Source organism: Oncorhynchus keta, chromosome 17 (genome assembly GCF_023373465.1).
Source record: "Oncorhynchus keta strain PuntledgeMale-10-30-2019 chromosome 17, Oket_V2, whole genome shotgun sequence".
Classification (NCBI taxonomy): domain Eukaryota; kingdom Metazoa; phylum Chordata; class Actinopteri; order Salmoniformes; family Salmonidae; genus Oncorhynchus; species Oncorhynchus keta.
In genome coordinates, this window is record NC_068437.1 from 9,583,319 (window position 1) to 9,598,471 (window position 15,153).

Here is a 15,153-nt window from a genome sequence, read left to right on the forward strand (position 1 = left end):
CCCCATCCTGCCTAGTGTCAACGTTGCAGGCTGGTAGTGTAATGGCGTGGGAAATGTTTCCCTGGCACACGTTAGGTCCCTTTATACCAATTGAGCAACATTTCCATGCCCCTAAGATTTCAGGCTGTTCTGGAGGCGAAGGGGAGTCTGACCTGGTACTAGATGAGTGTACCTAATAAACTATCTAGTCATATCGCATGCCTGGGATACTATAGGCTACAGCAAAAGCAGAAAGCTTACTCTTAATTTTCAGAATGTATATGATACAGCAGCCTATCTTCATGTTGTATTACTCCTCCCTCGTTGACGCCCATTCCCAGCACAACTCCCTCCCACCAAACTGTAGGCTACCTCCCATAATACGATACAATGAAATGATAAAATAGAGGTCGCTCGCTCAGAAGTTTACACCTATTAACACGAAAAAGACCAAGCTGTTGGCTGGTGACGTGACACAGAGCTCTCTAATACGCAATATTCTGGAGAAAAAAAAGAAAGGAAATTTGGATGATCTACTAGTTGACACCTGAACGGAGTAAGATTTACATTGAAGGAACAGGGGTGCCGTTTGGAAAGCAGTCACATTGGCATTCGTGGAAAGGGAATTAGTATGGGTTTGAGTGCAGTACTGTATTTATAAGCAGACGGAACGCACGCCTTCCTCATTAGAAACGGTTGTATCGGGAGCTGGACTACAGGAGTGGATTCAAGCAACAGTGAAGGTAAACCCGTTTGATAACGTTACTCACACTTTACATACGAGGGCATAATTTTATATAGTCAATGGCAAGCGCCAAATCTACTTAACTGTCCCTGTGCAAGGCTATTGACAGCAAGTCGAATGTCAAATCGCTCTTGCAAGCTGCTGTCTCGCTGCATAGCGTTGAATGGCACATCTATCGTGGGCGATCAATTCCAACACACAGACGCTTGAACGGGTAGTAACGTTATTACGTCGAGAAAATAACGTGACAACATTCAGGTTATCTTTAGGTTTGCTTTGTGTGGTCGAAGACTACTAGCTCAGGCTCGAAGAAGCATCATTTTCACCCCTTTGCCTTTGATAATGTCATGGATGCGGTTTTCAAACAGACACGTAACACATTTTCCCCGAACTGTTCGGTACTAGGTCGGTTAGATTTGTTGACCCCACCTATCAAACGTGTAACGTTATAATAAGACATTGTCACATTCTCAATGGACAAGCAACAGTGAACGTGACGCATTTGGTTGAGTTACTTTGTATCGGACTAGTAGCGTTCCATGTCGCGGGGGTGTAATTACTCTCTGACTTGTATTGTTACACATGTAGTCATTGCGTTATTTGCCACTGGTCAACAGGGCTTATTCAGTGAGGTTGCGTTTGGTGAGGTGGAAACGGCACTTTTCAGAGCAACAATGTATTCATTATCTATAGTAACTATAATATAGCATCATGCCATTTTATTGTAAGGAACCATGTCCATACTCTACAAAGCACATGGGTTAGTTTAACATTTAAAAAAATATTAACCTGAACCCCCAAGGAGCCTTAAAGGGGAAAACCATCAAGCTATTCAGCAAAGAGCGCAATAGGTGACTGCAGAAGGAGATCTCCAAACTTGGCCTACCTCTAAAGGGAATATGGTACCTTAGTCCTAGTTCGTATTCCGCTCTATACTGTGTCAATGTCTCATAGTGAGGGAAGACATGGGCATAGAGACCCACATTCCTCAACAACTCTTAATTTGCCGACATTGAGTAACAGTCCTCTCAAAGCCCATGTCACGAGTCGCTATAGGCCTTGGTCAATCCTCATGAAATACCACAGTGATGTTATTCTCAGCAGGGAAGACAGGCTAAAGTTGTTATTGGGTGGAGAGGTGACATCTCAACAAAGGTTGCATGCAACTGTATCTACACTAGGAAAAATGATCTTGGTTGGTCGAGAGTAGTCTGTTCTTTCGACCTATTAGTCAACTTTTTTTAACACATCTGGTTCCTGAAATAGACACACCCTATGTGTTAATAAAATCAACCAGATGTAGGCTACTGAGCTTGTCTGATGCTTTTAGCACACTGTGATTAAATAATTAAGGCACACCAATGACTCGAGGGAGCCAGAGATCAAGATCACCTCACCAGAATTAAAAAACCTGTTCCCATTCCCCCACTTCCCCCTCCTCCAGCAGCTGCTGGCCTTGGCAGATTATGCCATTTAAGCTCCTGAAGTTGTCGGTAATAGGCTACACCAGGGGTCGGCAACCTTTTCCATTTGAAGTGCCAATTTATCTTAACATTTATACTGATCTGCATGCCAGTTATGATTGTCATATGCACATTTTTGTGGAACAGTTTCTTTTATAATAATCTTCTCAAAATTCCAAAAGTGACTCCTATTGCCATTAGCAACTATGTAAAAATAGCCTACATAAAGCCAACAAATAAAAAAACATTGAAGCCTGCAGGTAGAAAATATCCTGATAATAAATATCCGATAAATCACATTGGCTACGCATGGCCTGTCTGCAAGGAACTTGAAACATTGTATCAACTATAAACTTGGTCCTGCCTGAAGCTTACACTTGCAAAATTGTATAAAATATTCTGCGCCCTCAGTTTCCAGCGCCATTGATCTCCGGACAGACACCGCTGTAGGCTATTTGAGCAAGGGAAAATAAGTAGTCAGGTAGGCCTATTTTATGACGTTTCCACTGGATCAGAGTATGACATTTTTTTCCCCCCTTTCACACCAAGTGGTTATTGAAAGAGCTGGAAAGATTTTTCAAATAGGCTACGTTGAGGAACTATTGTCATTCTCAATGGATGTAAAAACAGACTTTGTTTACTTTCTGTTTGAGGTGAAGAAAAAAATAATTTGAGAAGCTCCACAGTGGTGGTGTGTTAAGACAATCAGAAATACTATCAGATCCAAAAATGGGCACATTTACAGCCCTACATTTGGATGCAGGCCAGGTAGCCGAGGCCTACTTCTATGCATAATCAGGTATGCATAGAAGGCCTGTTTTCACCAGACATCACCGGCAACAACGTCGCCTATGGGCACAAACCCACCGTTGCTGGACCAGACAGGACTGGCAAAAAATGCTCTTCACTGACGAGTCGCGGTTTTGTCTCACCAGGGGTGATGGTCAGATTCGCATTTATCGTCAAAGGAATGAGCTTTACACCGAGGCCTGTACTCTGGAGCGGGATTGAGGTGGAGGGTCCGTCATGGTCTGGGGCGGTGTGTCACAGCATAATCGGACCGAGCTTGTTGTCATTGCAGGCAATCTCAACACTGTGCGCTACAGGGAAGACATCCTCCTCCATCTTGTGGTACCTGTCCTGCAGACTTATCCTGACATGACCCTCATGACAATGCCACCAGCCATACTGCTCGTTCTGTGCGTGATTTCCTGCAAGACAGGAATGTTAGTGTTCTGCCATGGCCAGCGAAGAGCCCTGATCTCAATCCCATTGAGCACGTCTGGGACCTGTTGGATCAGAGGGTGAGGGCTAGGGCCATTCCCCCCAGAAATGTACGGGAACTTGCAGGTGCCTTGGTGGAAGAGTGGGGTAACATCTCACAGCAAGAACGGGCAAATCTGGTGCAGTCCATGAGGAGGAGATGCACTGCAGTACTTAATGCAGCTTGTGGCCACACCAGATACTGACTTTTACTTTTGATTTTGATCCCCCCCTTTGTTCATGGACACATTATTCCATTTCTGTTAGTAACATGTCTGTGGAACTTGTTCAGTTTGTCTCATATGTTGAATCTGGTTATGTTAATACAAATATTTACACATGTTAATTAAGTTTGCTGAAAATAAACGCAGTTGACAGTGAGAGGACATTTATTTTTTTGCTGTGTGTGTGTGTATATATACAGTTGAAGTCGGAGGTTTACATACACTTAGGTTGCAGTCACTAGTTTTGGCAAGTCGGTTAGGACATCTACTTTGTGCATGACACACACAAGCAATTTTTTGAACAATTGTTTACAGACAGATTATTTAACTTATAATTCACTGTATCACAATTCCAGTGGGTCAGAAGTTTACATACACTAAGTTGACTGTGCCTTTAAACAGCTTGAAAATTCCAGAAAATTATGTCATGGCTTTAGAAGCTTCTGATAGACTAATTGACATCATTTGAGTCAATTGGAGGTGTACCTGTGAATGTATTTCAAGGCCTACCTTCAAACTCAGTGCTTCTTTGCTTGACATCATGGGAAATTCAAAAGAAATCATCCAAGACCTCAGAAAAAAAATCGGAGACCACAAGTCTGGTTCATCCTTGGGAGCAATTTCTAAACGCCTGAAGGTACCACATTCTTCTGTACAAACAATAGTACGCAAGTATAAACACCATACCGCTCAGGAGGGACACGTTGTCTCCTACAGATGAATGTAGTTTTGTGCAAAAAGTGCAAATCAATCCCAGAACAACAGGAAAGGACCATGTGAAGATGCTGGAGGAAACGGGTAAAAAAAGTATATATATCCTCAGTAAAACAAGTCCTATGTCAACATAACCTGAAAGGCAGCTCAGCAAGGAAGAAGCAACTGCTCAAAAACAGCCATAAAAAAGCCAGACTATGCTTTGCAAATGCACTTGGGGACAAAGATGGTACTTTTTGGAGAAATGTCCTCTGGTCTGATGAAACAAAAAAATAACTGTTTGGCCATAATGGCCAATCGTTATGTTAGGATGATAAAGGGGGAGGCTTTCAAGCCGAAGAACACCATCCCAAACGTAAAGCTCATGGTGGCATCATCATGTTGTGGTAGTGCTTTGCTGCAGGAGGGACTGGTGCACTTCACAAAATAGATGGCATCATGAGGGAGGACAATTATGTGGATATATTGAAGCAACATCTCAAGACATCAGTCAGGAAGCTAAAGCTTGGTCGCAAATGGGTCTTCCAAGTGGACAATGACCCCAAGCATACTTCCAAAGTTGTGGCAAAATGGCTTAAGGACAACAATCAAGGTATTGGAGTGGCCATCACAAAGCCCTGACCTCAAACCTATTGAACATTTTTGGGCAGAACTTATGCAAGGAAGGAGGCCTACAAACCTGACTCAGTTACACCATGTCTGTTAGGAGGAAAGGCCAAAATTGACCCAACTTATTGTGGGAAGCTTGTGGAAGGCTACCCAAAACATTTTACAATTTAAAGGAAATGCTAACAAATACTAGTTGAGTGTATATAAACTTCTAACCTACCGGGAATGTGATGAAAGAAATAAAAGCTGAAATAAATAATTCTGTCTACTATTATTCTGACATTTCACCTTCTTAAAATAAAGTGGTGATCCTACCTGACCTAAAACAGGGAATTTTTACTGAGATTAAATGTCAGTAATTGTGAAACTGAGTTTAAATCTATTTGCCTAAGGTGTATGTAAACTTCCAACTTCAACTGTGTTCAACACAGTACCAGTCAAAGTTTGGACAAACCGAAGGGTTTTTCTTTATTTGTGTTATTTCCTTCATTGTAGAATAATAGTGAAGACAAACTATGGAATCATGTAGTAACCCAATTTTTTTTTAAATATATCAAAATGTACTTTATATTGGAAATTGTCTAAGTAGCCACTTTGCCTTGATGACAGCTTTGCACACTCTTGGCATTCTCTCAACCAGTTTCATGAGGAATGCTTTTCCAATAGTCTTGAAGGAGTTCCCACATGCTGAGCACTTGTTGGCTGCTTTTCCTTCACTCTGCGGTCCAACTCATCCCAAACCATCTCAATTGGTTTGAGGTCGGAAGATTGTGGAGGCCAGGTCATCTGATGCAGCATTCCACCACTCTCCTTCTTGGTCAAATAACCCTTACACAGCCTGGAGGTGTGTTGGGATCATTGTCCTGTTGAAAAACAAATGATAATCCCACTAAGCGCAAACCAGATGGGATGGCGTATCGCTGCAGAATGCAGTGGTAGCCATGCTGGTTAAGTGTGCCTTGAATTCTAAATAAATCACAAACGATGTCACCAGCAAAGCACCATCACACAACCTCCTCCTCCATGCTTCCCAGTGGGAACCACACATGCAGAGATAATCTGTTCACCTACTCTGCGTCTCACAAAGACACTGCGGTTTGAACCAGAAATTGCAAAGGACAGATTTCCACCGGTCTAATGTCCATTGCTCGTGTTTCTTGGCTCAAGCAAGTCTCTTCTTATTGGTTTCCTTTAGTGGTTTCTTTGCAGCAATTTGACCATTTAGTCCTTATCCATGCAGTCTCCTCTGAACAGTGAGATGTGTCTGTTACTTTAACACTGATGCATTTTTTTTGGCTGCAATTTCTGAGGCTGGTAACTCTCTTGAACTTATCCTCTGCAGCACAGATAACCCTGGGTCTTCCTTTCCTGTGGTGGTCCTCGTGAGAGCCAGTCTCATCATAGCGGTTGATGGTTTTTGCGACTGCACTTTAAGAAACTTTAAAAGTTCTTAATTTTCCGGATTGACTTTCCTTCATGGCTTAAAGTAATTGACTGTTATTACTCTTTGCTTATTTGAGCTGTTCTTGACATAATATGGACTTGGTCTTTTACCAAATAGGTCCAATCTGTATGCCAATTATACCTTGTCAGAACACAACTGATTGGCTCAAATGCATTCAGGAAAGAAATTCCACAAAAATAACTTAACAAGGCACACCTGTTAATTGAAATGCATTCCAGGTGACTACCACATGAAGCTGGTTGACAGAATGCCAAGAGTGTTTAAAGCTGTCAAGGCAAAGGGTGGCTATTTTGAAGATTCTTCAATATAAAGTATATTGTGATTTGTTTAACACTTTTTTTTTTTGGTTACATGATTCCATGTGTTATTTCATAGTTGCTGATTTCATAGTTTTGATGTCTTCACTATTATTCTACAATATAGAAAATAATTTTAAAAAACTTGAATGAGTAGCGGTGTTGACTGGTACTGTATATATTTGCTACTACTCGGCCCCCAAAAATGTGGTCGACCAACAGTCTATCGACAAACCAGTCGACTAAATGTGGTCATTGCTCCCTCAATTTGAGACCTCTGTTGCATTGTGTTGTGTGTCAAAAGTGCACATTTTTGTGACCTGTCTCATGATCGTGTTGTTTAATCAGCTTCTTGGTATGCCACACCTGTCAAGTGGTTGGATTATCTCGGCAAAAGACAAATGCTCATTAACATTGATATGGACATATTTGTACACAAAATTTTTGCAAAATGTGCTTTGTGTATGGAACATTTCTAGGATCTTTAATTTTAGCTTATGAAACATGGGACCAACACGTCACATGTTGCATTTTTATATTTTCAGTATATTTACCGCAAATTTCAATTGTTTCGCAAGCACAATGGCAGGGAATGATTCAAAATGTTGGAGTTTGCTGTATTTCTTTAACATTATATGCAGGTGATTGCATAAGCAAGCAAATGAAAAGCCCTGGAGAAAATAATTGAAACGTTGATTTGACAGTGTACTTAAATCTTGGAACAAATGCCTAGTACCACATTGTCGCAACAGCAGTGGCTTACCTCGGTGGCAGACATTTTCCCTCAACACCCCTGGTTTTAAATGCCATGTGTTAATTAGCTCAATGACTATCACCTGTGACAGTGAGCCACTGTTCCAGCATTTCCGCCAAACGAAACACACAGACAATCGATGCAAAAAGGCTTGTCCTTCACAAATGTTTTTTTTTTTGGCGTTTGTTTTTGATTTGAAAGCATCACCGAGGATCGGGTTTCCCAAACTCTGATTATTTGAATCAGCTGAATAAGCAAGTGAGTTTTTGTGCAGGGCTGAAACAGAAATGTGTGCTGTTGGGGGTTACTTGATGACTGGAATTGGGAAACACAGACTTAGGACATGTATTTGTTCACTTCTCCCTGGTCACACCCATGCATTCCCAGTTTACACCATATTTATAACATTGAGCAGGGAATGTGAACATATTTATGGTTGCTTTACTACGTTCCAGTTGGCACTATATCTTGATGCCCATTGCTTTTGCATTTGGCTCATGCAGTCTTTCCAGCTGCAACATTCAAGGCTTGTTGCATAAAACATTACCAGGACAAGTTCCTCTCATACTATAGGCCTACTCTGTCACCAGAGCTAAATGTATCTTAAACGAATGTGTATTTATAGGCCTACCCCAATGGAGGGATATCTCAAATAGAACTGTCGTTGTCTTAACATTGCCAAGGGATGTGAGAATATACTATGGTAAGGGTCATTTACGCGTTCAGCCAGCGACAGGGCAATATAACTCGGAGGTGGCGGCAGTTGTATCCTAGTAACCTTCTGGCCCACGAGCCACAATTCATGTGACAAGTCACAATAGTTGATGAGAGTGGCGATTTGTCGCATCACGATGCACGTATAGCCTGTGCTTTTGACCATGTAGACATTTTTCTGAATTGGCCCAACATATTTGGTCCAATAACTGTATGACATTTCGCTTACAGGTAGGAAAACATAAAGGAATTGAATCAAACATGCGTCCGCCCAAGCGATTTATTGAATGTACAAAACCTTATTTTTCTGTAATTAATTTTGTCAGAGTTAGCCCATGTTGCAGTCAAAGCAACATTTTTAAAGGACTATTTCAAGAAGAAGAAAACAAATATGTTTCCCATCGTTGCTTTCCAAGGATATTAGAGGATTTTCCATTTGCGAGAGCGCTCTTCAAAGGACAGTGTCACTGGCACAGATTGTTAGTGTAATATCAGCATTCCGTTTGATTTCGACATATTCTTCGCCTGATTCTTATTGGGGCCCTTGTTTCTTGTCAGATGCAGAGATTCACTGAAGACAATCTACTTGTATTCATAATTTAACCTGAGTATTATGGTTGCAAGAAGATCAACCATTTGTTATTTTTACAGCGGGTAGGCATACTGTTAAACAACAATGTCCCCTCTGCCTATGCTATCATGTGCCAGGCCCGTCTTGCTATGTATGCGCCTGTCTGGCATCAGGCAGCAGCTGGGGAGGAGGGGAGAGAGGGGGACTGTCTCATATACACTGCTCAAAAAAATAAAGGGAACACTAAAATAACACATCTTAGATCTGAATGAATGAAATATTCTTGTTAAATAGTTTTTTCTTTACATAGTTGAATGTGCTGACAACAAAATCACACAGAAATGATCAATGGAAATCAAATTTATCAACCCATGGAGGTCTGGATTTGGAGTCACACTCAATATTAAAGTGGAAAACCACACTACAGGCTGATCCAACTTTGATGGAATGTCCTTAAAACAAGTCAAAATGAGGCTCAGGAGTGTGTGACCTCCCTACAACGCCAGGGCATGCTCCTGATGAGGTAGTGGGTGATCTGCTGAGGGATCTCCTCCCAGACCTGGACTAAAGCATCCGCCAACTCCTGGACAGTCTGTGGTGCAACGTGGCGTTGGTGGATGGAGCGAGACATGATGTCCCAGATGTGCTCAATTGGATTCAGGTCTGGGGAGTGGGCGGGCCAGTCCATAGCATCAATGCCTTCCTCTTGCAGGAACTGCTGACACACTCCAGCAACATGAGGTCGAGCATTGTCTTGCATTAGGAGGAACCCAGGTCCAATCGCACCAGCATATGGTCTCATAAGGGGTCTGAGGATCTCATCTCGGTACCTAATGGCAGTCCGGCTACCTCTGGCGAGCACATGGAGGGCTGTGCGGCCCCCCAAAGAAATGCCATGACTGACCCACCGCCAAACCGGTCACGCTGGAGGATGTTGCAGGCAGCAGAACGTTCTCCACGGCGTCTCCAGACTCTGTCACGTCTGTCACATGTGCTCAGTGTGAACCTGCTTTCATCTGTGAAGAGCACAGGGCGCCAGTGGCGAATTTGCCAATCTTGGTGTTCTCTGGCAAATGAAAAACGCCCTGCACGGTGTTGGGCTGTAAGCACAACCCCCACCTGTGGACGTCGGGCCCTCATATACCACCCTCATGGAGTCTGTTTCTGACCGTTTGAGCAGACACATGCACATTTGTGGCCGGCTGGAGGTCATTTTGCAGGGCTCTGGTAGTGCTCCTCCTGCACAAAGGCGGAGGTAGCGGTCCTGCTGCTGGGTTGTTGCCCTCCTACTGTCTCCTCCACATCTCCTGATGTATGGTCCTGTCTCCTGGTAGCGCCTCCATGCTCTGGACACTACGCTGACAGACACAGCTCTGCTGCAGCTCTTGCCGCAGCTCGCATTGATTTACCATCCTGGATGAGCTGCACTACCTGAGCCACTTGTGTGGGTTGTAGACTCTGTCTCACGCTACCACTAGAGTGAAAGCACCGCCAGCATTCAAAAGTGACCAAAACATCAGCCATGAAGCATAGGAACTGAGATGTGGTCTGTGGTCACCACCTGCAGAACCACTCCTTTATTGGGGGTGTCTTGCTAATTGCCTTTAATTTCCACCTGTTGTCTATTCCATTTGCACAACAGCATGTGACATTTATAGTCAGTGTTGCTTCCTAAGTGGACAGTTTGATTTCACAGACGTGTGATTGACTTGGAGTTACATTGTGTTGTTTAAGTGTTCCCTTTTTTTTGTTGAGCAGTGTATTATGATTACTTAGCCTACCTGAAAGATGCCAAGGGCCTTAACTACGTTGAATTGCAGGAAATTACCTTCAAATCAACACTTTAAACAAAATCAAGCTGGTTGTGTTTTTCATTATAGGCTATCTCAATAAACAATTTAAATCAACAATTTGAAAAAGGGGCAGGCTGGTAAGCCCTTGTATAGGCCTACTAGTATAGATGGCTATGCCATGGAGGTCTGTAGATGCAGCGTTCTACACTGTGTGTACAAACAATAAGAACATCTTCCTGATATTGAGTCCCCCCTTTTGCCCTCAGAACAGCCTCGGATCGTCAGGGCATGGACTACAAGGTGTCAAGCGTTCCACAGGGATGCTGGCCCATGTTGACTCCAATGCTTCCCACAGTTGTCAAGTTCGCTGGTTATCCTTTAGGTGGTGGACCATTTTTAAAACACACAGAACTGCTGAGCATTAAAAAAAAACGCAGCGTTGCAGTTTTTGACACAAACCAGAGTGCCTGGCACCTACTACTAGACCCCGTTCACAGGCACGTCAATCTTTTGTCTTGCACATTCACCCTCTGACTGGCACACATATACAATCCATGTCTCAAGGCTTAAAAAAGATTCTTTAACCCCCCTTCATCTACACTGATTTGAAGTGGATTTGACAAGTGACATCAATAACAGGATCACAGCTTTCACCTGGATTCAGGCGTTCCTAATGTGCACGCGTTCCTAATGTGCTGTGCACCCCGTGTATATCCAGCCATATAAACTCCTGTTGATGTTTACCCACTCAGGAAGCTTCCTTTTGATTCTGTTTAGGCCTCGAGTCGGTGGCTTAGCGTCGCTTGAAGCCAAATCCCAGCTCGTTTGTTTGGACGGCAGTCTCCCCATAACACACAAGAACAATGGCAGGAGGAGACTACTAGGATGTGGAGAAAGTCAATAGGGCTTAATGGCCATTGTGACACACAATCACAGTCTACCATTGACTGCAGTGGGAGCTATCTAAGCTAAAGTAATGCTAACAACAAGAAGTTAGCCTAGCCATTCAATGTGATTGGAAAGACTGCTTAGAGATGCTAATGGTAAACTAATATAGCTTCCTTTTTTCATTGGGTGACTCTTAGGGTCAGCTTATTCACTGAGGAGTTGATTTGTAGGTGGTCTATTTGGTCTTTAGTCTGTCAGTTTGGCAGCTAGCGCTGATGTAAGCATTTTTGCTCTCACTGTAGCTAGCTGATGGGTAGAGTTGTTGGTGGGATTGACAGTTCTCGTCCAGCGCAGCACTTATGTAAGGCAAACACAATCTTCCATTTTTTTTTTTTTAAAGGTAGCACCATTTCATTTGTGTTTTGAAGGCAACCAATCATTTTACATTTCTCAGTGGTTTGTGGTGAAGCCTGTTCATACGCTGACAGGGTGGTAACATTATTTAATGCTTGTTTATTTTCCGTTAGTGCTGAATCACTGTCTGTAATAAGTACTGTCATTTTTCTGCATTACTTGTCTGGCCAGTGTTGGTCAGTCTGTGGTAGTCCGTTGTTTTATATTAAATAATTCATCAGTGGGTGCTTATTTGTCATATTTCCTTTTTTATTTGATTTGATTTTTTTTATCCCAACCCTTCCCGAGACACCTTCTGAGATTGTCGTCACAGCCGGGGTCTGCCATTATCAATGGCGACCCTGGAGCAATTAAGGTTAAGTGCCTTGCTAAAGGGCACATCAACATTAATTTAACAACAACAAAAAAACTAAATTTAGGTTTGGGGATTCGAGCTAGTAACCTAACAGTTTCTGGCCTAATGCTCTAACTGCTGGGCTACCTAGTGTGGGTAGTCTGGTCTGGTACAGTACAGTCATAGGGGGTGGCAGTTTGTCCCCGTAGCCGAATGACAAACGAGAGAAGGGTGGTGGCTGTCGACAGACAGACACCCCCCTCCTCTAACCCAGTCTCTCTAGCAGTGTATTGGAGGAACAGTGTGACAGACAGTGGGAGGGCGGTGGCCAGTCAGTCACCAGGCCTGCGTCACTGAGCTGGCACAATGCAGACCAGTGCCTGGGTGTGGCACCACAGCTTGATGTGGAGCCCTGCTGTCCTAGCGCACTAGGAATGGTGATTCCTATTTTTAAAATCTGTTTTTCCTTTACCTATCTCCTAACGGTAAGCCTAAAATAACCCTTTTCCTTGAAATGGCCCCTATTGTCAGAATATATTGTTATACTATCCTTGTGAGGACTTCTGGTCCCCATAATGATAGTAAAACACATACAAACATACAGCTCAAGTGACCTTTTTCTCAATTTCTCTGTCCCTGACTCAAACTGTAACACTGTTACTCGCTCGTCCCCTCTCTTGTTCCACTTCGCTCTTTCTCTGTACTTCTCTCCCTCTCGTCCCCTTCTCACTCTCTCCTCTCTCCCTCTATCCCCCCCTCCTCTCTCTTTCTCTCTACCCCCCCCCCCATCTTTCTTAATCTCTCTCTTGCTCTCATTACTTCTACACTCATCTGAGGAGACTCTGAAAGTATAGTCAAGGTTCTGTGAAAGTTGTTTTGTTCTCTATTACAGGTGTCCTACTTGTGTGAGCAGTGTCGAGGTTCTGGGACACTGGACTATAAATATACTAGGTTATGGGTAGAACATAATAATTCCTCCTCACACAGTAGTTAAGAGAGGAATTGTCATGTGTATCATTGTTGAAAGGGCCACTATTCCTTCATTTGAAAGTTTCCATCTTAGAAACAGCATTTCCCATTTCATATGGAAAACGTGATGGAAAAGCCATTCACTTACATGGTAAGCTGTCAGTCAACAGTCAAGTTTATCTTTAATGATTCTACCATACTTGGCCTACTTCCACAATGCAAAGAGGAATGTATAAGTGCAAGTTAAAGATTTGTGGTACAGTAGTTTCTCTTTTACTATAGAGTGTACGTACACACACAAACACACACACACTTACCCCCTCCACACATACACCCCTCTAGCTCATCTGTGTCCATGTGTCTCCCATGAAGCTCTCTGTCTGTGGTTCTAGATCATTTGATGTGAGGGATGTTCAAAGGCAGAATACCCACTCACTGTGATCCGTCACTGATCAGAGCTCCAGGCATCACACACACACACACACACACACACACACACACACACACACAGTCACGGGCTGTCTTGGGTACCCTTTTTAATACCGCTTCGTAAATTTATTTAGGCCCTTCACGGTGTCATGTTTGTTTAATACACAATTCACTCCCATTCATTCACCCACAGATTCTTGTCCATTTCAGAAGTTACATGGTACATCAACCTTGTCCGCTACTGGGAAGGAAGCAGCTGTCGCTAGGAGCTCTACAAAATACTTTTATTGCAATGTTTAGCCTGGGTCTGAATGGTAAAACGGGTCACTAATTAGTCTGTAGTGTTACCATAGAGATGTATAGTAATATGTAAATTCATGCCAATGTGCCGCATGAAGAGGTGTATAATGTTCATACGCTCAGCCCGTACATTCTACTTCCTTTCACAAAGAGTGTTACGAAATGGGCCATGGAATATAACTATATGACTGCTTACATTTTAATGAATACGTCTCTCTCCACTCAAAGCGACTGTGTTTCAGGGTCTATTTTGAATAATGTGGGGAGATAGTGCAGTAAGGGAGTGTAATCTATAGAGCTGATGAAAGCTGCATTGTTTACACCAGCTCCAGACAGAGCTGTCCTATTGGCCGGTGTGCACAGTGGCGGGACGGATGATTGGCTCGTGGCTGTGATGGCTGGTTGTTCAGTGTTTTCCTGGAGTAGCCAGCCAAATAGAAAAAGTATTTAGCTGAGCTGTTTGCCAGCTTGCTCCCCCCAAGACATTTTTGATGCTAGATTCTATTTCAACCAGCAACTACTGTTTTTACAGTGTTAGTTTCATCATCTGTTGTACAACAAGGGAAAATGTCATTTTGATGACATTGGGTCTTTAATGAATCCTGTAAACGTATGCTGACTTCCATGGGCTTCATGCTTCTTTTGAAGATGTATTTTCTCAGCTATCTGCAATACAGGATTGATTGAAGAATGAAGCAAGTATTAGACATGGACTTTGTTACACAGAAAGCAGCAGTTGACTACTCTATTGTCAACACTTTGACTGATACTGTAGGTCTACTGATTTAATCAAAGGTTTGGACACACCTACTCATTCAAGGGTTCTTAAAATTAATTCAAATTAATTCATTAAAAATCCTACAATGGGATTTTCTGGATTTTTGTCTGTAATAGTTGAAGTGTACCTATGATGAAAATTACAGGCCTCATCTTTTTAAGTGGGAGAACTTGCACAATTGGTGGCTGACTAAATACTTTTTTTGCCCCACTGTATATACACTGCTCAAAAAAGGGAACACTTAAACAAAACAATGTAACTCCAAGTCAATTACACTTCTGTGAAATCAAATTGTCCACTTAGGAAGCAAGACACCCCCAATAAAGGAGTGGTTCTGCAGGTGGTGACCACAGACCACTTCTCAGTTCCTATGCTTCCTGGCTGATGTTTTGGTCACTTCTGAATACTGGCGGTGCTTTCACTCTAGTGGTAGCATGAGACTGAGTCTACA

General features: G+C 42.8%; 1 protein-coding gene across 2 annotated transcripts in view; it reads left to right on the top strand.

The window, feature by feature from the left end:
- Positions 1-357: 357 nt before the first annotated feature.
- myo9ab (myosin IXAb) overlaps positions 358-15,153 on the top strand; it is a 229,007-nt gene continuing 214,211 nt past the window's right edge. Inside the window, exon 1 of one of the 2 annotated variants that reach the window (XM_052465410.1) lies at positions 358-722. The gene's annotated coding sequence lies outside the window, so the exon portion shown is untranslated. Of the gene's footprint in view, positions 723-7,625; positions 7,771-15,153 lie in introns of those variants that run through there. The other variant, XM_052465411.1, reaches the window with a different exon arrangement.